At 40.3% G+C, this 25857-nt stretch overlaps 1 protein-coding gene across 2 annotated transcripts in view; it reads left to right on the top strand.

Moving 5' to 3' along the window:
* CTNND2 (catenin delta 2) overlaps window positions 1-25857 on the top strand; it is a 1117159-nt gene that overhangs the window by 375608 nt on the left and 715694 nt on the right. The gene's annotated exons all lie outside the window — the stretch shown is intronic.

The following is a 25857-nucleotide window of genomic DNA, read 5'->3' on the forward strand; positions in this document are numbered from 1 at the left end:
TGATGGCTTTTATAAAGTGTCGTAACTTCCTCTTCCATCTGCATGAGAACTTGTTGCTGGATCAAATCATGAGTAGATGTCTCCCCACTGTACACCTTGAATTATTATTTTGCAATGAGTTACTCATCTTAGAACAATGTGGATGTTCACAGCTTTTGAAGGAAGAATTCTATAGGAGTTAAAAGTTGGAAGATAACACTGCTCCCTGAGGGGTTAGCTGGTGCTCAGAAAGGTCGCCACTGCTGGCGTTTGGCAGTGCCTAATGCTATCCCCCCAAGTCAGTCAGTGGAAGGGCGATGCTGAAAGATGTAGTGAAGTGGATATCTCCCTTCAATTCCTTCTGTTTCTTTCTTTCTCTGTGGTTGTGTCCAGCCTTTGGTTTGTTTGTTTACTTCCTTATTGGGGTAATATATTTGGAGTAAGAGCAGGGGAGTGGGCTCAAGTCTAGCTCTGGCCATTAACCATATTTCATTTCATTTTCTGCTCCCTGTCATGTCTCCAAAGGGCGCTGAGGCTCTCAATCCTGTCAGTTAATCCTTTTGCACCTCAGTTTTCATACCTGCAAAATTAAAGGCTTCCGTTCTATAATCCCTTCCAAATGAACAGGATTGTATTATCTCCCATACAGGGGCCTCCCAGTGCTGAGTTGTCACCATTTAGGTGCCGAGCAGAGCACATTGGCTGAAGTTGTTACCAAACTCAGGTTCAGCTGCTCACTACTCTAAAACCAGTACTTGAGAGGCAAGCATTGATTGAAAGTAAAGGTTGCTTTATACAGGAAGCCAGCAGTCTGGGAAAGAGCATACTCATGTCCAAAAAACTATTCCAAAGATTCTGTTTGGCCATGCAGGTGGCTCTAGTGGTAAAGAATCTGCCTGCCAATGCAAGAAACTCAAGAGATACGAGTTTGATCTCAGGGTCAGGAAGATCGCCTGAAGGAGAAAAATGGCAACCCACTCCAGTATTCTTGCCTGAAAAATCCTGTGGACAGAGGAGCCTGGTGGGCTGCAATCTATGGGGTCTCAAAGAGTCAGAAATAGCTGAGCAGCTGAGCACAAGGACATGCAAGTTTTTATAGGGAAAAGGGGGAAACTAGTAGCTGTTAATCGTTTGGGGAGGGGGTCAGAGCCTTCGTCATCTTTCACTGTACAGATCAGCTGACTTGTGATGTTTCTTTAGATGCTATCTTGTTCACACAGATTGTTCCTGGGGTAACTGAAGGAGAAGCTGAGGGGAAAGATCTAGCCATCTGATAATTTCTACTTCTTTAACCTAAGAAAAGAATCAACAGGTTAGGCAAGGTATCTTGTGATTAAAAGATTTGAAAAGTGTGCTTGGTCTGGAGGTTATTTAAGCATGGGGTATCTGGTATAGTTAAAATCTAGCTTTGCTAAATTGACAGGACAAAGGGCCTCCTTGCAAAGAGCTCCTTACTCCAAAGAGCTGCCTACAGGATCAGGTCTTAACTGGGTTCCTGGCCCAAATTTTCATACTGTGCATGGAGTTCTCATCGCAAGAATATTAGTGTGGTTTGCCACCATGAAATTTAAAGACACTTGCTTCTTGAAAGCGATGTAAACCTAGACAGTGCATTAAAAAGCAGAGACATCACTTTGCTGACAAAGGTCCGTATAGTCAAAGCTATGGTTTTCCAGTAGTCATGTACAGATGTGACAGCTGGACCATAAAGGAGGCTGAGTACAGAGGAATTGATGCTTTAGAATTGTGGTGCTGGAGAAGATTCTGGAGAGTCCCTTGGACTACAAAGAGATCAAACCAGTCAATCCTAAAGGAAATCGGTCCTGAATAGTCATTGGAAGGACTGATACTGAAGCTGAATCTCTGATACTTTGGCCACCTGATGTGAAGAGCCCACTCATTGGAAAAAAAACCCTGATGCTGGGAAAGATCAAAGGCAAAAGGAGAAGGGGCAATGAGATGGTTAGACAGCATCGCTGACTCAGTGGACACGGATTTGAGCAAAGTCTGGAAGATAGTGGGGGACAGAGGAGCCTGGCATGTTGCAGTGCATGGCATGGCAGAGAGTCAGACACAATTTAGCACCTGAACAGCAGCAGCAACAACAACTGGCGACTAGTGTGCATCTCCCACCCAAGGCTTTCCAGCCTTTGTCAATTGCACTCATTGATCAATAAAAGTCTTTGAACAAGAATATCCATTATATATTGATTTATTTTCACATGACATAAATATATTACTGTATCAAAACTTGTATGTTAGAAAATATTAAAATCTCATTTTAAAAATAAGAACAAACATTATCCTCAATCGTGAAAAATTGAAAGCATTTCCCCTAAAGTCAGGAACAAGACAAGGGTGTCCACTTTCAACGCTACTATTCAACATAGTTCTGGAAGTTTTGGCCACAGCAATCAGAGCAGAAAAAGAAATAAAAGGAATCCAAATTGGAAAAGAAGAAGTAAAACTCTCACTGTTTGCAGATGACATGATCCTCTACATGGAAAACCCTAAAGACTCCACCAGAAAATTACTAGAGATCATCAATGAATATAGTAAAGTTGCAGGACATAAAATCAACACACAGAAATCCCTTGCATTCCTATGCACGAATAATGAGAAAGTAGAAAAGAAATTAAGGAAACAATTCCATTCACCATTGCAACAAAAAGAATAAAATACTTAGGAATATATCTACCTAAAGAAACTAAAGACCTATATATAGAAAACTATAAAACACTGATGAAAGAAATCAAAGAGGACACTAATAGATGGAGAAATATACCATGTTCATGGATTGGAAGACTCAATATAGTGAAAATGAGTATACTACCCAAAGCAATTTACAAATTCAATGCAATCCCTATCAAGCTACCAGCCACATTTTTCACAGAATTAGAACAAATAATTTCAAGATTTGTATGGAAATACAAAAAACCTCGAATAGCCAAAGCAATCTTGAGAAAGAAGAATGGAACTGGAGGAATCAACTTGCCTGACTTCAGGCTCTACTACAAAGCCACAGTCATCAAGACAGTATGGTACTGGCACAAAGACAGACATATAGATCAATGGAACAAAATAGAAAGCCCAGAGATAAATCCACACTCATATGGACACCTTATCTTTGACAAAGGAGGCAAGAATATACAATGGAGTAAAGACAATCTCTTTAACAAGTGGTGCTGGGAAAACTGGTCAACCACTTGTAAAAGAATGAAACTAGATCACTTTCTAACACCGCACACAAAAATAAACTCAAAATGGATTAAAGATCTAAATGTAAGATCAGAAACTATAAAACTCCTAGAGGAGAACATAGGCAAAACACTCTCAGACATAAATCACAGCAGGATCCTCTATGATCCACCTCCCAGAATACTGGAAATAAAAGCAAAAATAAACAAATGGGATCTAATTAAAATTAAAAGCTTCTGCACAACAAAGGAAAATATAAGCAAGGTGAAAAGACAGCCTTCTGAATGGGAGAAAATAATAGCAAATGAAGCAACTGACAAACAACTAATCTCAAAAATATACAAGCAACTTCTGCAGCTCAACTCCAGAAAAATAAACGACCCTATCAAAAAATGGGCCAAAGAACTAAATAGACATTTCTCCAAAGAAGACATACGGATGGCTAACAAACACATGAAAAGATGCTCAACATCACTCATTATTAGAGAAATGCAAATCAAAACCACAATGAGGTACCACTTCACACCAGTCAGAATGGCTGCGATCCAAAAATCTGCAAGCAATAAATGCTGGAGAGGGTGTGGAGAAAGGGAACCCTCCTACACTGTTGGTGGGAATGCAAACTAGTACAGCCACTATGGAGAACAGTGTGGAGATTCCTTTAAAAATTGCAAATAGAACTACCTTATGACCCAGCAATCCCACTTCTGGGCATACACACCGAGGAAACCAGAATTGAGAGAGACACATGTACCCCAATGTTCATCGCAGCACTGTTTATAATAGCCAGGACATGGAAACAACCTAGATGTCCATCAGCAGATGAATGGATAAGAAAGCTGTGGTACATATACACAATGGAGTATTACTCAGCCGTTAAAAAGAATTCATTTGAATCAGTTCTGATGAGATGGATGAAACTGGAGCCGATTATACAGAGTGAAGTAAGCCAGAAAGAAAAACACCAATACAGTATACTAACACATATATATGGAATTTAGGAAGATGGCAATGACGACCCTGTATGCAAGACAGGGAAAGAGACACAGATGTGTATAACGGACTTTTTGGACTCAGAGGGAGAGGGAGAGGGTGGGATGATTTGGGAGAATGACATTCTAACATGTATACTATCATGTGAATTGAATCGCCAGTCTATGTCTGACGCAGGATGCAGCATGCTTGGGGCTGGTGCATGGGGATGACCCAGAAAGATGTTATGGGGAGGGGAGGTGGGAGGGGGTTCATGTTTGGGAATGCATGTAAGAATTAAAGATTTTAAAATTTAAAAAAATAAAAACTAAAAATTAAAAAAATAAAATAAAATAAAATGTACTATAGCATAAAAAGTACTCAGATACAAGATAAATGACATGAATATAAAATATAAAAATATGATATACCTGCTGGATATCAACAAACTATTAAACGTTAAAAAAATTAAAAAAAAATAAAATAAAAAATAAATAAAAATAAGAACAGTAATTTAAAATGAAGTTCAAGCCTTTGCTTCCCCAACCATGCTGGATTGTCTGGTGCACCCCACTTTAGAGACAGCTGCCTTTACATCTGAGCTACACAGCTCAGCAGTGTTGGGAAATTAACAGTCAAATTCAAAGTCAAAACCTGAGATGTGAGAAATAGGTATACTTGTGAAGCTCTACCATCTGTCTCTTTGAGACCCGCTGCCTTGATTATAACCAGAATTGAGGGTGACTGATGAAGGTGATCATACAATTGTGAATGATCATTCATCATTTGCAAATGAGTGCTTAGGAACTACTAGGCATTCTGCAGATGCGGAGTCAGTAAGACAAAGCCAGTGTCACAGCGTACTCCACCTAGGGACTAGAAAGTAATCCAAGGTTTATGCTGCGTTTTGTGTGCTGATGATATGTATTAGACCTCGGTTTATGCATCCCTTTGGATACACTGTTTAGCAGATTGTTAAGAATCTGAAATAGAAGACTCTATTTCTGCATTAGAGCTTTGAGCTATGTGTACACTATTCAAAACTATAATCAAAGAATTGAGCTAATGTCTTCAGAGCAAGCCTATAAAATTTGCAGATTATGTGAGGCTAAGGAAATATGTATACCTCTGATGTAGAATTAAATTTCAAGAGGAACCTAAATTATTGAAAAATATGAGCCAAAAACAAAGTTGAAAATTTGAAGTATATCTCCAGCCTTGTTTGCAGGTTCAAAGCTATCAATTGCAGAGGTGCATCCTGTATGGAAACCTAATTTGGCAGCAATTTACAAAAAAAGTACTACATGTATAGTTGGATTCAAATTTCATATAAGACAAACTGTTTGACAAGCTGAAGAAAGCTAATGTATTTTAAGTTACATCAACGGAAGTTCAAGTTCAGTGCTACAAGGAAAGTGATGTTTAAGTACTTGGCACTTTTCAGACTATATTTGGAGTAGTGTGTGAAATGTTGTGTATTAAGAATTAAGGTTGGAGGGGATCTACAAACCAGAGGGACAGAACAGAAGTGTAGCCAGAATGGCGAGATCTCCAAATGTGATGATGAGACTTCTGAACTGCCCCTACTTAAATAATGGAAGAGATGAGTTTTCAAATATTGGTCAGTCTAGAATATCAGTGTAAAAGTCAGGGGCATGCTTTAGTTAATCAGAAGACAGAACTAGAAGTCAGAATTCAGAATCAATTATTCGATTTTACTAGAAGACATTCTGATTTTGACAACCAGAGCTGTTTTTCAGTGGAGTGGCCATGCAAGTTTGAGCTGCTGTCCATGGTAGCTTTCAGCCAGTAACTGAGATTCTGACTCATCAAGAAGGACAGATGATGAAGTAAATAACCCACTAGGTCCCACCCACATGTAAATCCTGGGAGATGTTTAGACATTATATGTAGTTTGATTAGAACTAGAAATTTAATAAAAATCTAAAAAACACACAATGATATTTGCAGCACCCATTTTGCTACAAGCTAAGTACCTGGAGGTAGGAGGAATGATACAAAGTTTGAAATTACTGCCCAAGTGATTCATAGACACTCACTGTTTAAGACAATAAAAATAGGGAATTTCTATTATCCACAGAAGTGTTAGTTCATCCTGTACCTAAAACTCTGTGAAAATACTTTAAACTATATAAAAAGTGTCAGTTCCCTTAGCTTAACAACCAGTTATCCACGGGTAATCTATTGCTCTATGACCTCGTCTATTAAATAGAAATACTAATTATTATAATCGTGGTATTATTATTATTGAGTTGGCCATAAAGTTCATTTGGGTTTTCCTGAACATCTTATAGAAAAACCCATCATCATCTGGCCAACCCAATAGCATCATCATCATTATTGCTGTTTTATTTCCTGAATCCCTAAAGAAGATTCACCCCACCGTGGGAAGAAAAGGAGAAAGGAGTACGTTGCTTTAACAGGAAAAACAGAGCCAATGGCCTAAATTAATTAAAATGCGGGAGGAGGGGTTCTCCATACTGGGTTTAGTAGGATATGATTTAAGTTATTTTGCTAAATTATCATTTTTAGGCTATTCGTGGATCCGCATGTCTTGTTGCCTGTTTAATTTATGACTAGACTATTGCTTTTCCCACTTGAACAGCAAGAGGAAATGGTTTGGGAGAAAATCAGCCTAATATGTACAAAACAGCTGCCAGAATGAGCAGCTTGCTGCCCGGCTCGGTGGCCGGGGTAGGCTGAAGTGGATCAGCTCTGCCCTGTCTCGCAGGTGAAAACTGCAGCTGATGAAAATTCCAGTCCCTAGTTTCAGGGGACACAAGGGTAATTTTGCTGTTCCTAAAAAGGTATAAGCAAAATATTGGCTTAGCACAGACAGATGTTAAGGTTCTACTGTGTACACGAATTCATGTACTTGAATTCCCTTTAATGGCGTGGAGCTTATGGTGCAGGGTCTTGCGGCTCATTATAACTAAGCTGTTATGGGCTGCTAATTTGCTAGAAGCTGCTGTATCATGAGCTAGCCCAACTGCCTTGATGGGTCTCCTGGTAGTTCATATGGACTAAATGTGAGTCTTTTCTCTTCTCCCCTGTGGGCTCCCATAATGAGATTAGCTTGTCTGCAGTGTGACAAATTCAGTGTACCAGATGCTCCCAGTACACTGTTCTTTATGATGGAAAAGAAGCCTGCATTGATAATGCACGTCCATTAAGATACTGCCCCATGTTGGGGAGACACTGGGGGATGATGGCTAGGGAAGAGATTGATGGTTCATGGTTCATCTTGCTTCGACATATAACAGACTGTCTCAACTGTGGTATAGTCATCAACAAGGCATTCCTGCAAGTTCTTGTTCGAATTTCAGGATGCAAATACGGATGTATTCCTTGTTAGATTTCACTTGATTCTTTCCCAATAGAGAAATTTTAGAAAGGAAACAAAACAAAAGGTAAAGAAACTAACACTGAAGATAGGCTTAAATCCAGTCTTTGAAAGTTGGCTAAAGAAAGAATCACAATTAGATGTTCAAGCCATGAAGCTACTTTAGTAAAGAGGGTATTTTTAAATCAACTGTGTTGTATGATAGGAATGAAAACCAGGATCAACTCTCCTTGTCCTATTTGTGTTTAAACAAGTTAATTTAAGAACGTTCATGTTTTGAATGTGGCCATATTACTACCTAAGCAGTGGGGAAATGTGTTTCATGGATGAAACAAAAGAGTTGGTATGCATATGAAAAACCTTGTCAAGAATAGGAAAGACCTCTGGGCTAGCTATCACTGCTATCACTGTTATTGTCTCTGCTCTGTTACTAACTGAGTAATCTTGAATTATTCACTTAACCTTCTGATGACCAGTCCCCTCCTCTTTACACAAATAAATTCTGTTTCATAACCTAAATCATTCACGGGGTCATTTGAAGATAAAATAATTAGCGTTAACAGTTAACAGCTATTATTATATAAGTAGTAAAGTCATTATACTATTATATCATGGTATAATTATAGTAACTCCCTCTTGCCTGATGTCAGCCCTATAGGTAACCTTGGGCCTCTCAGTCAGCAGTAGAGGTAACAGTAGCAATTAAAACCTACTCTGGAGGCAATGAAGAATGGGAGCTCTGAAAGATACAGAATTCACCAGAAAGAAATGTTGACCATATACATGAAGCATAAGACAAATGAGACTGTTTCTCTAGTTGTAGGAGCTAGTAGCCATCTGTGTCTTCAACCCCACAGGACTTGACTGTGTCCAGCTAATCATCAAAAATCTCTGCAGGTGACAGGGACATTCAGGGACAGGAAGAGTAGCATCTTGCTGTTCAATATCCTTATTATGTAATAAAGGATCTGTGTTAAAACTGTTGACCTTCAGATGTAAAATGCAAGAACAGAATAAACAAGAACTAAGTTTTGTTAGTATTTTCTTATCAATTAAGCAGATGAGCTAAAAAAAAAAAAAATACAAAGGACTCCTAACTTGGAGTCTGGAGATAGATGTGATGTTGTATCATAGGCAATAAATAATGAAAATTGGGATCATTGTTGAGTACACCCCGTTCCTTAAGTCAAAACTTCCAAGCTGATTTGCCTGAAAATGCAATCTTGCTCTACCCTTAAACTGACCACTTATGACTCCCTGAAACACACAGGCCCAGGGTCAGTATTTGCCTACTTCTGTGCTTTAATTCATGCTGTTCCAGCTGTAATGCTTTTCCTCTACCATTTCACGTGGTCAGAAGGTAACCTCTCCCTGTCCAGCTCAGGGTTCACCTTCTTCCTGTGCCTTTGTCCTTGGTTTCTTCATCCTCACCTTTCTACCCTCTTTCTGTTATCCTTTCTATCCTTCCTAACTGGATGTTGTCTTTGAACTTCATTTAAATCTCTCTCACCAAAATTTAGTATTTCACTTGTACTCTAGTTGATGATGTACTTCCAAAGAATTTGACTAGACTTAAATCGACAGGATTTGTGTTAGGAAGGATCATGGCAAAATGTCCAAGTCATGAACACTGAAAATAGTATAAATCATATTTTTTTAATTGAAGCCACAGTACGATAAGGAATGAAGAACAGAGTCAGACTGTTGCACCGTTTGTATTATTAAAAGTTATATAAGAGTGTTCTTGTTTTGAACATTATAATTAACACCGTCTTGAATGATGCCAACCTGCATTGGTGACAGTGATCTTATTCTGTGTTTATTCTCCTCTTTCCAATGCTAGACGCTTCCAGAAACACCTTCAGAGACATATGGAGATATAATGTTTTATCAGCTGTCTAGCCATCCCTTCGCCTGGTCAGCTTGACGTATAAAACTAACCATCATAGGATCCATACATGAACTAATTTTGTACCCACGTCTTTTCTATTTGTGTCATTCAGCACCTTGCAGAAAACTTTGCACCTAAATATCTGTTGCCCTCCTGTTAATTTATTCATGCATTCCACAAATGTTTATTTGGCAACTACTCTTTAAGTACTGGAAATTTGAATGGAAAAGGTATTATTGTTCTTGCCTTGAAATCAATCATGTGAGTAATTAGTCCAGAATAATGGGAGCTTGTTTGTTTCCAGGCAAATCAGCACTGATGGCTCAGTCTCCATCGAAGGTTGCTGTTAGTGAGGAAGCAGTGTTAGCTTTGCATTTATGTGCCAGAGAAACCTGATACTGTGATAAAGTAAAAGTAAAGCCGCTCAGTCGTGTCCGACTCTTTGCGCCCCCATGGACTGTAACCTATCAGGCTCTTCTGTCCATGGGATTTTCCAGGCAATAGCACTGGAGTGGATTGCCATTTTCTTCTCCAGCGGATCTTCCCCACCCAGGGATGGAACCCAGGTCTCCCGCATTGTAGACCGACGCTTTACCATCTGAGCCACCAGGGAAATACTGAAGAGAAGTTAAGCAGCAATAGCACCAGATTACTGGAGACAGATTTTGATTTCCAAGGAGCTAAGGATCGAACTCTCTAGAATCTTGGAGCCACTGGAGAAATGGCACATGTCCTGGTCCTGAAGTGATGACTGGCTCTTTGAATACTTCAGAGCCCTCAGTAACCTTCCTAGGGAATTTTGTGTTAAGAAGATGATAAATCATGGGAAAATGGATTAGTCTGCCACATGCATGATAGAGCATAAAAGTAAATGAGAGGCCTTCCCTGGTGGTTCAGTGGTAAAGAATCTGCCTGCCAGTGCAGGAGACGTGGTTTGATCCCTGGTCCAGGAAGATCCCACATGCCTTGGAGCAACTAAGCCCATGTGCCACAACTTCCAAGTCTGTGCACTGGAGCCTGGGAACCACAAAACTGAGCTCCCTGGAGTCCAAATACTGAAGCCCGCCCACACAGAGCCCGTGCTCTTCAACAAGAGAAGCCGCTCGAGTGAGAAGCCTGTGCACGGCAGCTAGACAGCAGCCCCTGCTCACCGCAGCGAGACAAAAGCCCTCGCAGCAACAACGACTCACGCAGCCAATAAATAAACAGAAAGCAAACAAAAAATTTTTAAAGTAATGACAATGCCAATTTTGCAATCTGGCAAGAGAACTTTGAGAGTTAGGTCAGTGAAAGCATGTACTTCCTGATGCTTTTCTCAAAATCAGAGAAATGGTCTTTATTGCTCCGAAAATCATTACATACATTTTTTCGTGGCCAGAGGGAGAATATCTTTGAACATGGGAGTAACTGAGTTATAAACATCACACAAATTAATTGTTTGATTATATTGATAATGTTCTTCTAAACTTTACACTGTACATCTATAATTAAACAGTAGTAAAATATGGAAGAAAAGGTGACAGGATTAAGTTTCAGTTAGGTTATATTTATAATTTCAAATTAATTATAGCATAGTAACTTGCAAAAATGTTTTGTGTAAACAAAAGAAAAATATGAATAGGGACAGATTGATTCAAAACATTCAGTTTCTCAGTATCTAGACTTAAGAGAGACATCATGATGCTTGTGGTAAGGATATTTCCTTTACTGTTTCAAGTGTTCAGCCATTGGAGGATTGAATGTTCAGTTCAGTTCAGTTCAGTCACTCAGTCATGTCTGACTCTTTGCGACCCCATGAATTGCAGCATGCCAGGCCTCCCTGTCCATCACCAACTCCCAGAGTTCACTCAGATTCATGTCCATCAAGTCAGTGATGCCATCCAGCCATCTCATCCTCTGTCGTGCCCTTCTCCTCCTGCCCCTAATCCCTCCCAGCATCAAAGTCTTTTCCAATGAGTCAACTCTTCGCATAAGGTGGCCAAAGTACTGGAGTTTCAGCTTTAGCATCATTCTTTCCAAAGAAATCCCAGGGCTGATCTCCTTCAGAATGGACTGGTTGGATCCCCTTGCAGTCCAAGGGACTCTCAAGAGTCTTCTCCAACACCACAGTTCAAAAGCATCAATTGTTTGACGCTCAGCCTTCTTCACAGTCCAACTCTCACATCCATACATGACTACTGGAAAAACCATAGCTTTGACTAGATGGACCTTAGTCAGCAAAGTAATGTCTCTGCTTTTGAATATGCTATCTAGGTTGGTCATAACTTTTCTTCCAAGGAGTAAGCGTCTTTTAATTTCATGGCTGCAGTCACCATCTGCAGTGATTTTGGAGCCCAAAAAAATGAAGTCTGACACTGTTTCCACTATTTTCCCATCTATTTCCCATGAAGTGATGGGACAGGATGCTGTGATCTTCGTTTTCTGAATGTTGAGCTTTAAGCCAACTTCTTCTCTCTCCTCTTTCACTTTCATCAAGAGGCTTCTCAGTTCCTCTTCACTTTCTGCCATAAGGGTGGTGTCATCTGCATATCTGAGGTTATTGATATTTCTCCCGGCAATCTTGATTCCAGCTTGTGTTTCTTCCAGCCCAGCGTTTCTCATGATGTACTCTGCATAGAAGTTAAATAAGCAGGGTGACAATATACAGCCTTGACGCACTCCTTTTCCTATTGGGAACCAGTCTGTTGTTCCATGTCCAGTTCTAACTGTTGCTTCCTGACCTGCATACAGATTTCTCAAGAGGCAGGTCAGGTGGTCTGGTATTCCCATCTCTCTCAGAATTTCCCATCTCTCTCAGAATTTTCCACAGTTTATTGTAATCCACACAGTCAAAGGCTTTGGCATAGTCAATAAAGCAGAAATAAATGTTTTTCTGGAACTCTCTTGCTTTTTCCATGATCCAGCAGATGTTGGCAATTTGATCTCTGGTTCCTCTGCCTTTTCTAAAACCAACTTGGACATCAGGAAGTTCACGGTTCACGTATTGCTAAAGCCTGGCTTGGAGAATTTTGAGCATTACTTTACTAGCATGTGAGATGAGTGCAATTGTGTGGTAGTTTGAGCATTCTTTGCCATTGCCTTTCTTTAGGATTGGAATGAAAACTGACCTTTTCCAGTCCTGTGGTCACTGCTGAGTTTTCCAAATTTGCTGGCATATTGAGTGCAGCACTTTCACAGCATGTTAAGAACTGGTAATTTTTATCCTTAGGAAATAGTCATTGAAAGTAGGTAAATACAGAATCACATTAAATTTTTTAAAGGTGATTTGGGCTGTATCATGGAAAAGAGACTGAAGGCAGGTCTGAAGAAGAGGTGGACACTCTAATTAGGACAATAAGTTTAGGTTTCTGGGCAAAAATACTGGTGGCCAGAATGAGAATAGAGTCAGTGGGGATTAGAGCAGCAGACGGGAGAGTTGTGGCCCTGCTGTCCATTTCAGTGTCGGGCTTTCCCCCACACCAGGCAATTCTCTGGTACCCGCTGCCTGTCCTACAGTCCAGCTCAGTTCTGAGATTGTCTACCTGGAGATGGCAACATCAGATCTCACAGGCTAAAGGCTCAGTCCTGCCCCCCAGGCACTACCCTCCCAATGCGCTTAATATGCCAATGGAAAGTCCAAGTTGGTGCTTCTTCTTCTAGCCAACTGACCAACTATAGATTGGGTGTTCCAGCAGCCTCCTTTGCGGGTTCAGTTAATTGGATAGAGTGACTCACAGAAACACTTTATTTACTAGATCACTGGTTTATTATAAGAGGATATAATTTAGAAGCAGCCACATGGACAAGAGGCATAGGGTAAGGTCTGAGGAAAGGGCCCAGGACTCTCTCAGAGGTAGTTCCTCCCTGCAAAACTCCAAGTGTCCCCCAACCCAGAAGATCACCAAACCACATCCTTATGGGTTTTTATGGAGGCTTTATTACATAGGCCAGGTTTATTAAATTATTGGCTATTGGCAGTTGGCAACTCAATCTCCAGCCCCACCCCCCCCCTGCCCCGCCACTTCCCAGAAGTCTGGGGGCCAAAACTGAACTTTCCAACCCTTTAATTACAATGTTGGTTCTCCTCCAAACCAGCCCCCGTCCTTAGGTGTAGTCCAAAAGTCATCTCATTCATCTAACAAGACACCGTTGTCACAGTCTTACCACTTGTGAAACCCCAAAGGGTATCTGTGACAGAAATGGGGATGAAGACCAAAGGTACAGTTCTTATTGTAAATCACAGTATCACAGTGGTACTTGATGTACCAAAGGCATTTAATGAGTGACAGAGTGTGGGACAGAGAGAGAGAGAAAATCATGAAACAGATTACAGGAATTTTGTATTAGAAATGCCACAAAAATAATTTAGCCTCACCTTCTACATTTTATCAAAGGCATTGGTAAGTTTGCTCTATGCAGACACACTACTGCACACTTTCTTATATTGACCCAAACATTATTTGAGTTATACATTAAGTCATCCATCCATCCATCCATCCGTTGAGTACACTGAACGCTTGATGAGAGGAAGGCGATAATGCAAAGACATGGTTCCTGCCAAGAAGACATGTATATTCAATGAGGGAATACAAGCAGGTAATTAAGTGAATTCAGTAAAGCATTGTTGGCACTATAAAAGTCCTGGTCATTTTTTTCTCTTGTATAAGGAGTGAGTGGAGGTCAGTAATGTACAGAACAGATGGAATTAAATGAGTCAGTGTTGGGACTGGCAGCATAAAACTGAAGACAGAGGCATTTTCCCTAGACTTGGAATCAGGGGAAGAGTGGAGAAGAGAAAGTAGATATTGGAAGCAGTGGGTATAGACTGAGCATTGTCAGAGTTCCTTTGTGTGTGCGTGGATGTGTGTGTGTGTGTGCATTAAGTCACTTCAGTCATGTCCAACTCTTTGCGACCCTATGGACTATAGCCTTCCGGGTTCCTCTGTCCATGGAATTCTCCAGGCAAGAATACTGGAGTGGGTTGCATGCCCTCCTCCAGGGGATCTTCCTGCACCAGGTATCGAACCAGCTGCTCTTATCCCTCCTGCATTGACAGGTGTGTCCTTCACTACTAGTGCCCCCTGTCATTTGAGGGACGGCAAGTCATTGATTTCAGCTGAGCCTGGGGCTCTGGTACTTCCTCTTTCGTGCTTTAAATATTAGAATGCTGGTTTCTCCATCACAGGCTAAATATAGGCAAGGACATTGGAGCATAATTCTTCAGCATCCTCATTGCCTTCATGGAGTATATCTGACTTTGGCAGTGGCAAAAGTTAAGGGCCATTATTAGAAGGAAATATTTCAGTGGTAGTGTGAACTTGGACGGTGCACTGACAATAATTCTGTCTGTGGTTGGACATAATAATTTCAATATTTTATATCTGGGAAGGCAAGAAAAACTAGAACAAGTGAGCTGGAGGCATTCCACATTAATGAGATTTGTGTTTTTATTTTGATGGTATTGTTCCTAGTTCTATAACCGCCATTAAAACAATACAAATAAATGCTCAAGAGTTTTCAGGCAGTGGGGTTCTGAACATTTAATTTAAGACAGACATTTAGTTCTAGTCCCAGTTAATCTTTGGGGAAGCTAGTTAGCATCCGTAAATTTAAGATGTCTTAGAAAATAAAGTACCTACCTTATGGAGTCAAATGTGAGGAATAAATAAGTTAATGCTTGTAAAGCATTTGGTAGAGTATGATATATGGTAAGTAAACACTTAAAGTATTGATTGTCATTACTGTGGGCTGTGACATAAAGAAAAGTTATTTCCAAGTAGGTATAGACATAACAACCACTAGTAGGCAATTTTCAAAATGTACATCAGGGCCCCATTACCAGTAAAGATTTATTTTGTAGCTCTGAGTTATTACCAGGCATTAAAAAAGTTCAGAAATTATTGTGATGTAGGTAAGGGTCACCCATGCAGTATTATTACTAAACTTGGTATCCAACTTAATGGATTCTTACATCATCTTAAACTCCCAAGAAATATCCCCTTCTTTATTTCATGGAATACTGCCAGTTAGAGGAATTAAGTAAATTCCCAGATGGTGCAGTAGTAAAGAATCTGCCTGCCAATGCAGGAGACGCAAGAGTCTTGAGTTCTGTCCCTGAATCAGGAAGATTCCCTGGAGGAGGGAATGGCAACCCTCTCCAGAATTCTTGCCTGGGAAATCCCATGGACAGAGGAGTCTGGTGGGCTGCAGTCCATGGGATCTCAAAGAGTCAGACACGACTGAGCAAATGAGCACACACCCTGATAAACAAGCTTTATTTGGATATCAATGCATTGGTTAGAACTGATGAAATTTTACAGACTGGAGCTGGCCAGAGAGAGGTGTTTGTTATATTTTATTTTATTGAAACTGTTCTGGAAAGGTGCCTATGATTCCACTTTGGGGCACTGATTCCTGTCATTTGCTTTCCTGCTAGGTGACCCAGGATGACACCATGGTTCTTTAAAACACTAATCTGTCAGTTTTGTAAACTTTCAAGGACAGCTCTTTGCCATAGTTTTTGACTTGTCGATGAGGTTTACATAGCTTTACAGTTGACATTGATTTGTTCCATTCTATCTCGACATCAAGACTTGTTCTTCCCAGACTTATTGGATGCTTTGTTGTAAGCTTCCTATTATTACCCTGTCATCTGTTCCACCTTCCCTTCAGATTTGGCTTTGGAACTTGTCTCGGTGCGATGAAATTAACATCGCCCTGAGTTTGTGGCTATGACATCAACTCATTCATGTGAAAGGGGAATTAAAAGTGATGTGAGAAAAAAGGTCACCCAGGATCGCTTGATAACATGAATCCTTGATGGATGCAGAGATGAGGGCATCAGGGAGCAAAAATTCATCTACACAGTGGAAAACTCGTCTTTCGTTTTTCCTGCAGAGATTCCAGCCAGAGAACAGAGAAAAATTCCTAGACTCTGATCCTCTCTGAGGGGAACATCTGAAGATAACAATATAAGATGATAATGACTATAATTCCCTCTCTAATATTTCAAAACACATGAACAGTCATTTTGCTCCACTATTGCAAGCAGAATCACTAAGTACAGGTCCTGAAAGCATGGAATCCAAGAGCAGTGAGGGCTTCCCTGGGGGCTCAGCGGTGAAGAATCTGCCTGCCAGTGCAGGAGACACAGGTTCGATCCCTGATCTGGGAAGATGCTGCATGCCCCAGAGCAACTAATCCCATGCACGCAACTAGTGAGCCTGTGCTCTAGAGCCTGGGAGCCACAACTGCTGAGCCCACAACACATCTGCTGAAGCCCACGCACTCTAGAGCGAGTGCTTCACAAGAGAAGTCACCATGATGAGAAGTCCACACACCAGAACTCGACAGTGGCCCCTTCTCAGCACAACCATAAAAAAGCGTGTGTTGCAACCAAGACCCAGCACACCCTAAAAATAAATAAATTTAAAAGGAAAGAAATAGCAGTGATCTTCCATTACCTTCTTTTACATAAAACTGATGTGATTGTGTTGATATCAGTGCTTCTAAAATCCAGGTCTCATGCAGGAAAGATGGCAAGACATGGGGAGTGAAATATGCAGGGCATCGTGAGCCTCTGGATGAAAGAGGCAATGTGCTGAGACTCCAGCAAGAGGCAGAGATATATTAGGCAATGGGTGTTAGTCTTGGATGGAGAGGATGGAAGAGAGGAGGGGAGAGCAGAGATCTCTATTGGTTGAAGGGCTCATTGGATGAGCCAAGAGATTGTCCAACAAAGCCCACAACAGGCACCAAGATGGAATGTAGAGCAGAGCATCAGTCCCCAGGAAGGATGAGTCCTTTAGAAGATGCTCCTATAAAGGCCCCAGGCCTGGAAATGATTGCTAACTTTATTGCTGACCCAGGAATTCTCTCAAAATAAGACTGGGTCTGGACCCAAACTGAAGAAGTAGGAGGCAGCAGGAAAGTTGACCGCGTCTAGAGGTATCAGACTTCAGGCTTCCAGTCTTCCTCACAGGACTAGCACCTTCCGTGGCTCATCATTCGGTTTTCCCGCCTCGTCTCACTTGGTTCAGGAGGGGCAAGCTTTCCTTGTGGACTCGGTGAGGAGTGCCCTGGAGCCTCCACTGCGGCGGTTGCATGGATCAAAGCCCGTGCCCCTCACTGCTCTCTACGCTCATTCCCATCACCATTCGTTAGCAAACATGAACACTTGGCACCTGCCCTTTGCATAACGGGACTACCGTTGTGTGTCTCAGTGGGTCTGATCCTCAATATTGTTTTCTCCTACTGGAGGGGGTGTTGATAAAGAAGCCTGGATGCCTGAGCATGTATTGTCCACATAAATAGCCTTGGGATTGTTTCAGTTTCCCCTTCTCCCTTCAGCACAGTCGGTTTGCATCGTAAGTCCTTGGATTTCAGCAATCACGTCAACATTGTTGTTGCTGTGTTGCCGTTTAGTCGCCAAGTCATGTCCGACTGTTTGTGACCCCATGGACTATGGCGTGGCTGGCTCCTCTCTTCTCCACTGCCTCCCAGAGCTTGCTCAAACTCATGTCCATTGAGTCGGTGATGCCATCCAACCATGTCATCCCCTTCTCTTCCTGCCTTCAGTCTTTCCCAGCATCAGGGTCTTTTCCAGTGAGTCAGCTCTTCACATCAAGTGGCCAAAGTACTGGAGCTTCAGCTTCAGCATCAGAACTTCCAATGAGTATTCAGAATCAACAGCGGGGAACACCTTTGTTTCACACCACCCAGCATCTCATCCGTCTTCTCTGTTCACCATTTCTGTCCAATCTCTTTTCCAGGAATAAAATCTGACAAATGTAGTTTTGCTTAATGCTCTGTTCAGTCTAAATTTTTCCACGGTTTCAAACCTCACTTGTAGGATCCCAACTGAAAGTGTGCCACAATAGATAAAATATTTATTGAAGGAATTAATGAAACTGTGTGTAAGTGTTTTCTGATTTCACTTTTGAGGCTGAATTAGCTAAGCCCCTCAAGGGACATTACATGTTTTTATCCATTTAAAAGTGTTTAATAAACTCTATTTAATTAAGTTAAATGAATTATTAATTCAGGCTCTTTAGGAAAAAGTTATAAAACTATGTGACAATTTTTCTTATAAGAATCCTAATATAGTATGTGACTCAACAATGTGCTATTCTATTCCAGGAGAGAGAATCATTTAAATCTTACTCTTAACACATTTTAATGGACTTTGCTTTCATACATCCACTCCTTCTATAAAGTTTTATGATCTCTAAAACAAGATAATTTCCACCTGCTAGGCACCCCGCTCCAGTACTCTTGCCTGGAAAATCCCATGGACGGAGGAGCCTGGTAGGCTGCAGTCCATGGGGTCGCTAAGAGTCGACACGACTGAATGACTTCACTTTCACTTTTCACTTTCATGCATTGGAGAAGGAAATGGCAACCCACTCCAGTGTTCTTGCCTGGAGAATCCCAGGGACAGAGGAGCCTGGTGGGCTGCCGTCTCTAGGGTCACACACAGTCGGACACGACTGAAATGACTTAGCAGCAGTAGCAGGGAGGTTAAGGTTCTCTGACAATACTTGCTTTTTCGTCATAGAATGCCCTCTAATCCACCCATCAGACTTTTTGCAGGGGAAGTATAGATGTGTTACAATGTTATGATAGTTTCAAGTGTACAGCAAAGGGATTCAGTTACACATACACTATGCTCAGTCACTCCAGTCATGTCTGACTCTTTGAGGCCCTATGGACTATAGCCCATCAGGTTCCTCTGTCCATGGGATTCTCTAGGTAAGAACACCAGTTCAGTTCAGTTCAGTCACTCAATCGTGTCCGACTCTTTGTGAATTGCAGCACGCCAGGCCTCCCTGTCCATCAGAGTAGGTTGTTATTCCCTTTTCCAAGGGATCTTCTTGACACAGTGATTGAAACTGAATCTCCTGCCCTTTCCCGCATTGCAGGTGGATTCTTTACCCACTGAGCCATCCGGGAAGCCCAGTTTTATATGTGTATATATTTATACTTCGTCAGATTCTTTTCCATTACAGGTTATGACAGTTCCTTGTGTACAATATGTCTTTGTTGATTATCTATTTTATACATAGTAGTTTGTATCTGTTAATCCCAGACTCCTAATTTATCCCTCCCCTTGCCCAGCCCTTCCTCTTTAGTAACCATAGATTTGTTTTGTACGTATGTGAGTCTGTTTCTATTTTGCAAATACAAGTTCATTTGTAAGAGTTATTTAGGTTTCACATATAAGTGGTGTTGTATGTATCTTTCTGTCTGATTTCACTTAGTATGATAATCCCTACGTCTATAAATATTGTTGCAGATAGCATTATTTCATTTTTATGGATAGTAGTATTTCATGGTATATATTCTTGTAATGTACATATCTATATGTCCGTATATATGTATACGTACAGCACATCTTTGTCCATTCATCTGTCAGTGGACATGTAGTTTGATTCTGTGTCTTGGCTGTTATAGACAGTGCTGCAGTGATCACCTGTGTGTGTGTGTGAAGTCGCTCAGTCGTGTCCGACTCTTTGCGACCCCATGGACTGCAGCCTACCAGGTTCCTCCATCCATGGGATTTTCCGGGCAAGAATAGGGTTACCATTTCCTTCTCCACAGTAAAAGTAATAAGCATATAAACATGTCCATCGCCTGAAAAAGTGTCCTTGTGTCTCTTTGCCTTTTATGGGGGGAAGGGGTGATAGAAACACTAAAAATGAGATATGCTCTATTAACAAAGTTTTAAGTTAACTTTAACACTTGTTAAATATAGGCACTCTCAAGACTTGTTCAGCTTCTATAACTGAGACGTTATACCCTTGAACAACTTCCCATTTACCCCACTCCCTAGGCCCTGGCAACCACCATTCTATTTTCTGCTTCTGTAAGTTTGACTATTTTAGATAACTTATGTAAGTGCAATCATATATATATATTTTTTTCTTTCTGTAACTGACTTATTTCAGGTTCATCCATGTTGTCACAAATAGTATAACTTTATTCTTTTCGAAGGTCTTCCTTGGTAGCTCAGATAGTAAAGAATCTGCCTGCAATGCTGGAGACTCAGGTTTGATCCCTGGGTGGGAAAGATCCCCTTGAGAAGGAAATGGCAACCCACTCCAGTATTCTTGCCTGCAGAAATCCGTGGACAGAGGAGCCTGGAGGGCTACAGTCTATGAGGCTGCAAAGAGTTGGACTTGACTGATCGACTAAGTCCTTCACGGCCGAGTAATGTCGCCTTATATGCGTACGCCATATTTTCCTTATCCATCTTTTCTGGAACATTAGAGTTACTTCCCTAGCTTGGCTACTGTGACTGATGCCGCAATGAGCATGGGAGTCCTGGTATTTCCTTTAGATCCTAATTTCATTTCTTTTGGATGTTTACCCAGGAGTGGGATTGCCAGATCATATGGTAGTTCTGTTTTCGGATTTTTTAAGGAACCTCCATACCTACCTTAATTTTACATTTCCATCGACAGGGTGCAGTTTCTCTACATCCTTGCTAGTACTTGGTATCTTCTGCCCTTTGATACTCACCATCCCACCATATTACTAGATAATATCATACTGTGGTTTTGATTTGTATTTCCTGGACAGTAGTGATGTTGTATTGCCTTTTTGTTTGTTTGTTTAATATACCTGTGAGCCATTTATGTGTCTTCCTTGGGGAAATAGCTGTTCAAGTGCTTTACCCATTTTCTAACTGGTTCTTTTCTTTTTTTTTAACTATTGAGTTGTATGAGTTCCTTATTTATTTTAGAAATTAACCCCTTTAAATATTTTCTACCATCCTGTAGATTGCCTTTTCATTCTCTTGGCTATTTCCTCTGCTGAAAGGAAAAGCAACTTTTTCATTCGATTTAGTCCTACTTGTCTGTTTCTGCTTTTGTCTCCTGTGTTTTTGGTATATCATCTTTTATAGCCCAATTTATATCACCACTTCTCCCCTGAAACTGCCCAGGAGAAGGCCATCTTACTGGCCTTGTTACTCTTGTTTTTTTTTTTTTTTTTTTTGCTGGTATCTCTTGTTCCTCTACCCTTCAAATCCAGATAACCTTCAAAGAGCTTTCTTCACTGTCCTTTTCATATCTCTTTACAGTCTCACCTTCACTGAATTAATCTCACATTATTCACTTACAACCAATATTACACATTTCACTGAATATATCTACATTTCTTTTTCCCATTAGGATACCCACCAGGCCTTATTAGCAATGTCTGTCTCTTGAATGCTCTTTCATCTCAAAGTATCTAATACCAGGAAATATTCAGTCCTGGGAGGTCTGTTCTCCCTCCAGATGTCAAAGTGAGTTAGAACTGGGAAAGGTTATCTTTCCATCCACATCACAAGGTGAGTACCTCCCACTGGAATAGAAGCTCCTTCACGGGGTGATGATGCCCTGGAGGATACTGTAGGTGCCTGTAGACCATAGGAGTGCCCCAAGTTTGAGAGCTCCTCAGCTGTAGCTCTTCTAGTTACCAATTCAAAGGTCAGTTTTCAGTTCTAAGCATGAAACTACTGTAGGACCAGTTCCATTGAGAGTTTCCATCCCCAACCATATGCTGTGACAAAAACAGCCTTCCTTAGGTGCTTGGGTTGGGATAAAGTAGAAATGACTATAAAATAACTGGCAATGAAGTAAGGCATTTCAGAACCCAATCTCTAAAGTTTATACCAATAAAAACTGTTTAAATTATGAGTAAATGTGAAAGTTAATGAACCTCATAGTTTATACTGACATCATATGTCTTCCCCACATTAATAGATGGCGGTGGTCTCTGGAACGAAATAATTGACAGTACTGGGAATATTTAGACCATCCAATATTAATTATTCCATTCAACTTGTCTCTTCTCTATATCCAGATCTCCTAAAACATCATCTTTGATCTCATTCTCTTTCCTAATTTTGAAAGAAGAATTTCTTTCCTGGACAAGGCTAATCCTTTGATCTTAATTATCTCAGTGTTTTTGCAAAGGAAGAAAGAAAAACAGAACCTAAGAAAGAGCAGTTTTGTCATATTTATACAAGGGCCTCCCTGGTAGCTCAGCTGGTAAAGAATCTGCCTGCAATGCAGGAGACCCTGATTTGATTCCTGGGTTGGGAAGATCCCCTGGAGAAGGGATAGGCTAGCCACTCCAGTATTGCTGGTCTTTCCTGGTGGCTCAGCTGGTAAAGAATACACCTGCAATGTGGGAGACCTGGGTTCCATCCCTGGGTTGGGAAGATCCCCTGGAGAAAGGAACGGCTACCCACTCCAGTATTCTGACCTGGAGAATTCCGTAGACTGTGTGGTCCATGGGGTCGCAAGAGTCGTACACAACTGAATGACTTTCATTTTCCCTTTCCCCCTATACAAGGCAATACATGTAAAGCACTTAGCTCAGTGCAGATACATTTATTTAATAGATATTTATTGAGAACCTATGATGTCCCAGGACTGTCCTAGATATGATATACAATGGCAACTCAGCAGGAGATGTTTCCTCCTTATATGCTGACTAGTAATGCAATCAGTAGTAAGTCCTCAATGCATATTTTTCCTCCAATTTTATTATTATTTTATCTTAATTTAATGATAAAATATAGAATTTTAGATGCAGAAGAGAAACCTCCTCCTTCCTTGAAGATCTTGATATATAGTGTATATTCCATAGAAAAACACAGAAGGAAAATTAACTTAATTTCTTGTTTCACATATGCAATGACAAAGTAAACATTTATGGGCAGGACATCTTTTAAAAGGCAATGAATTGATTCAATTTCCTAAATGGAGGAAATGCCATTCCAATTAAAAAGTCATGCAGTCAAAAGGAAAAAGTAACCCAAAATTAGCTCTATTTTTAATAATGTAGTAGTGAGCAATATTTAAGAAAATGGGTAAAAACTTAACTATTTAGCTGTTTAGTAATATGTTTAATATGAATTTTTAACACAATAGGAAAAAAGCATTTACAAATCATGCATGATGGAATAACAGTTAATTCTTAAAAACCTTTCAGCTAAGAAAGTAACAGTGCCTAGAAATACCTTCCCACCTAAAACAACAAAAAAATATATATATGTACAAAAAAATTAGGAAAACCAGTTTTCAAAACACTGAACTTTAGGCAGTGAAGGACAGTGATTCTTTAAAAACAATTGTTGAAGTATATTAGATATATATGTATATTCTTTTTCAGATTATTTTCCCTCATACATTATTACAAAATACTGAATATAGTTGCCTGTGCAGTAGGTCATTGTTGGTTAACTATTTATATTTTATCATGTGTATGGTTATGAATGTGTGAGTGTATGTGTGAAAGAAAACTCTATAAGACAACTTTTATTTCTCAAAAATGCATTGTGTGTATGTTACAAAAACCTATATGTGTGTGTGTGTGTGTGTGTGCATGTGTGCGTTATATTTATAGATTATGTATAAGGCGTCCCAGGTGGCACTGGCATAGTGATTAAGAATCATCCTACCAATGCAAGAGACACAAGAGACGAGGATTCAGTTCCTGGGTCAGGAAGATATAGATGCATCATATATATAGATTGTGTTTGTGTATATATATGTATATATTTATATACATATGTATATTCAGTTTTATATATATATATATATATATATATAAATCATTTTGCTAAGAACCTGAACCTAACACAATATTGTAAATTAATTATGTGCTTAGTTGCTCAGTCATGCCTGACTCTTTGCAACCCCATGGACTATAGCCCACCAGGATCCTCCATCCATGGGGATTCTCCAGGCAAGAATACTGGAGTGGGTTGCCATGCCCTCCTCATAACATATAATAGTCGAGTTTTATTACTTATACAAGAATGGCAAATACATGGCATGTACTATTTCCTGTCAATACAATATGTGTGTGTGCTTAGTGGCTCAGTTGTGTCTGACTCTTTGTGATCCCATGGGGTGTAGCCCACCAGGCTCCTCTGTCCATGAAATTCTCCAAGCAAGGATACTCGAGTGAGTTGCCATCTCCTCCTCCAAGGTATCTTCCCAACCCCAGGATCAAACCCAGGTCTCCCGCATTATAGGCGGATTCTTTACCATTTGAGCCACCTAGGACTTCAGTTTTAAAAAAAAAAAAAAAAAGATTCTTAAGAGACAAAAGCAAATGTGGTGAGCCTTACAATTGCCCAGGCTTACTGCCTTGAGAGAATTTCCCTGTAGCAGTGGAGAAAGGGGGACCCAGGCAGAGCCCTGAGGACTCTCTGAGCTGGGGAGAAGGTACTGAGGGTCTAGGTAGTAAAGGTGGCTGGAATTTGCAGGGAAAATAGGAAAAAGGTGATTTCTGCAAAGAAAGAAAATCCTTGAGATCCGTCGAGGGTCCCTTTCAACTATGCAGCCGAGAACTGAGAAGCCCGTTTACGTGCAGGAACCACCAGAGAGGAGGGGAAGAAATAACCTGAAAGGATGGTGGGAAATAGTACCTGGTGCTCACACTGGGACCAAAAACGTGCTTACACCCTCCAGCCAAGCTGGGAAATCCCATAATTCACAGACCATTGAGTACACAGAAAGGTCTGCCTAGGTAGGGTAGAGTAATTAACTCTGGACTAAATGATCCTGTTTCCTTAACAAGTCTTAAATACCAGACTCAGGTGTATGAAATTAGTTCCAAGTAGCTTCACTGTGTCCCAGAACAGAGCTTAAGGCATTTGCAGGAATATGAAGATGCCCAAAACACAACAGGGTAAAATTCAAAATGTATTATGTTCCATCAAAGATCACATGTGCAGAGAAGTGAAAATGGGGCCCATGCTGAGGAGAAAAATCAGTCAGTTGAAACTGACACAGATGCTAGAATTAGCAAATCAGGATAATAAAATATTTTTTATGTGTGTATTCCATATGTTCATAATCGGGATATGGAAGATATAAGAAATATACCCAAATTAAAGTTCTAGAGATCTTTAATTCATTAGTGTCTAAGATTCAAAATAATACTCCATGGGACTGATGGTAGATTAGACATCACAGAAGAAGGTACCAGTTAACTTGAAAACACCAATAAAACTGAACAATGTGAAACACAAAGAAAGAAAAATAAATAAAACTTTTAAAAGTGGAAAAAGGAATCCATAACTGTGGGACCATTCCACATGGCCTAATGTACACTTAATTTTAGTCAACAAAATAGCACATAGTGGGTAAGAAAAAAAAAATTGTTTTTTGAAGAGCTAATGGCTGAAAAATTTCCACATTTGATAGAAACTATAAATTCACAGATCCAAGAAACCAAATGAACCCCAAGTATAGGAAACCCAAAGAAAGCTACTTGCAAAGAACTTTATAAGGAGTTATCCAACACTGGTGGTAAAGAGAAAAATCTCAAACAGAGTCAGAACAAAAAAGACACACTACATTCAAAGACATGAAGGTAGGAAATACCATAGTTTTGCATTGTTTTGTTAGAAACACTAAGTGCAAGAGAAGACAGTGAAACAAACCTGTCTTTCAAAGATGAGGGCAAA

This window comes from Ovis aries, chromosome 16, assembly GCF_016772045.2.
Source record: "Ovis aries strain OAR_USU_Benz2616 breed Rambouillet chromosome 16, ARS-UI_Ramb_v3.0, whole genome shotgun sequence".
Lineage (NCBI taxonomy): Eukaryota > Metazoa > Chordata > Mammalia > Artiodactyla > Bovidae > Ovis > Ovis aries.